Raw genomic sequence first — 2,949 nt, 5'->3', positions numbered from 1 at the left:
CTGGCCGTACACCACTGGTGATCGTCGAGGGGACACTGAATAGTGCACGGTACATCCAAACCGTCATCGAACCCATCGTTCTACCATTCCTAGACCGGCAAGGGAACTTGCTGTTCCAACAGGACAATGCACGTCTGCATGTATCCCGTGCCACCCAACGTGCTCTAGAAGGTGGAAGTCAACTACCCTGGCCAGCAAGATCTCCGGATCTGTCCCCCATTGAGCATGTTTGGGACTGGATGAAGCGTCGTCTCACGCGGTCTGCACGTCCAGCACGAACTCTGGTCGAACTGAGGCGCCAGGTGGAAATGGCATGGCAAGCCGCTCCACAGGACTACATCCAGCATCTCTACGATCGTCTCCATGGGAGAATAGCAGCCTGCATTGCTGAGAAAGGTGGATATACACTGTACTAGTGCCGACATTGTGCATGCTCTGTTGCCTGTGTCTACGTGCCTGTGGTTCTGTCAGTGTGATCATGTGATGTATCTGACCCCAGGAATGTGTCAATAAAGTTTCCCCTTCCTGGGACAATGAATTCACGGTGTTCTTATTTCAATTTCCAGGAGTGTAGTTACATTGTATCGTTTAGGTTATACAGGGTGATTGTTTTAAGTATCTCAAAAACGACGTATCATACAAAAAAATATGTTCTAGGTGAAAAGTTAACATTAGTAAACGAGACCTAGGTCTGTGGCATAGTTGGCCACTCTTGCATGGGCGGGGTCAACTGCGTCTTTTCAAATAGGAACCTCCCATTTTTACTGCATGTTCGGATTCTACACCAAAAAATACGTACAGTTTACTCAAACCAATGTTTCCATTCGTAGTAGATGACACTGTAATGGACAGATATCAAGAGCATCTACTTTGGAATTGAAAACCGACGTATTTGATTCTACTTTTCATGTACGACGTACCTGTAAACTTTTGTGTTCTAACATATGTTCGAAACTTAAATGTCTCAAGTTAAAACAATTTACAGTTCTTGTCTGATGATGAAAGGCAATGGCCTTGCCACGGTGGATACACCGGTTCCCGTCAGACCACCGAAGTTAAACGCTGTCGGGCGTGGCCGGCACTTGGATGGGTGACCATCCGGGCCGCCATGTACTGTTGCCATTTTTCGGGGTGCACTCAGCCTCGTGATACCAATTGAGGAGCTACTCGACCGAATAATAGCGGCTCCGGTCAAAGAAAACCATCGTAACGATCTGGAGAGCGGAGTGCTGACCACACGCCCCGCTAGCCGGAGTGGCCCAGCGGTTCTAGGCGCTTCAGTCTGGAACCGCACGACCGCTACGGTCGCAGGTTCGAATCCTGCCTCGGGCATAGATGTGTGTGATGTCCTTAGGTTAGTTAAGTTCAAGTAGTTCTAAGATCTATGGGACTGATGACCTCAGATGTTAAGTCCCATAGTGCTCAGAGCCATTTGAACCATTTGAACCACACGCCCCTCCTATCCACATCCTTACCTGAGGATGACACGGCGGTCGGATGGTCCCGATGGGCCACTTGTGGTCTGAAGACGGAGTGCTTCGGTTGATGAAGGGTGCCCAGCTCTGGGTCCGAATTTTGCAATGTGCGGAGGTGGGTGCTAACTGCAGGTTTCATCACACTGCATCATACTTGTTTGTTGATCTCGCAACGAACTCTTAGATTAACCAATACGTTTTACGCATACCCTATTACATTTATGTGGACGTGTTAGTTTTTGGAGTCATGTTTATGGAGTAATTTCTTGTGAGCCGTGTTTATTCCACCTGAAATTGATCTTCGCCTACCTTCGCGATCAGTTCAGAATCGCGTGTCCACGTGGATCACGATAGTCAATCATACTTCATTCAAGTGTGAGCATTCGCGGCACTCAGTCACCTCATTTAAATACATGTGAGCAAACCGCTTTAGTAGAATTATTTTTGTGAATATTGTAAAATCGTAGCATAGTACGCTCGTTTGTGAAATATGTGAGACTGATTGTAGTCGCCTGTGTAAAACTGGTTATAATCTATTTCGGATAGTTAACATTAGGCCGATTTTGCAACAGTATCTGCATACATCTGCCTACTGCGTTGAAACTCCTTTAGTATCCTTTGGCTGTTTACGACCAACACTGGTCATATCCTGACTCCATGTCCTATTTAAAGGTTCTATATAAACAAGTAATGTACTCAATGCACAGAGCCATATGTTTCTCTCATCTTTTACGTAATATTACAGTTCTCTGGTACGTATTTCTGCCGCAGTTTGCTGATGAATGTAGTTCAGTCGGCAGTTCTATCTTCAGATTAGTTCTCTTAACAAGTTCGCTGAGAGATACTAGAATTCAAAAGTTAGTATTTCTGGAGACGTAATCTCAGATTTCAGTGGCAGATCGGATCTCACAGGTGGCATATGCATTTGCATTGCCCGAGTGTTTTCATTGACATGAATATCTTTACATCAGAAATCTATTAGCTTTCTAAATCTCATTGATGGTTCAAATGGCTCCAAGCACTATGGGACTTGACATCTGAGGTCATCAGTCCCCTAGACTTAGAACTACTTAAACCCAGCTAACCTAAGGACATCACACACATCCATGCCCGAGGCAGGATTCGAACCTGCTACGGTAGCAGCAGCGCGGTTTCGGACTAAAGCCCCTAGAACCGCTCGACTACAGCGGCCGGCATCTCATTTGATGCTAATAACTAATCTATTTCCAAATTTTACATTGCGCTTGAGAAAGTTTATCGTTATCACAGTATTTCTGACTCAGATTGTGTTATCACATAGGGTACATAAATGAGTCAGAATTTTGTAAGTAGCAGTCAAATGAAAACGAGGCAGATGGAAAGAAAGTAAGCAAGCTGTTTGATATTCCAGAAGTAATCGCCGTAACTGTTATACATTTACCCAAATGTCAGACAAGACTGTAAATACCTTCATGGAAAAATGTTTGAGTTTGCC

The 2,949-nt window shown here is 45.0% G+C and overlaps 1 pseudogene; it reads left to right on the top strand.

Annotated features, from left to right (window-relative positions):
- The first annotated feature begins 1,004 nt into the window (after nucleotides 1-1,004).
- Nucleotides 1,005-1,122, top strand: LOC126482692 (5S ribosomal RNA; annotated as a pseudogene).
- Nucleotides 1,123-2,949: the final 1,827 nt, after the last annotated feature.

The sequence above is a fragment of the Schistocerca serialis genome, chromosome 5 (genome assembly GCF_023864345.2).
Source record: "Schistocerca serialis cubense isolate TAMUIC-IGC-003099 chromosome 5, iqSchSeri2.2, whole genome shotgun sequence".
NCBI lineage: Eukaryota > Metazoa > Arthropoda > Insecta > Orthoptera > Acrididae > Schistocerca > Schistocerca serialis.
Note: the sequence above shows the minus strand (reverse complement) of the source record. Positions and strands in the feature narration are given on the sequence as shown.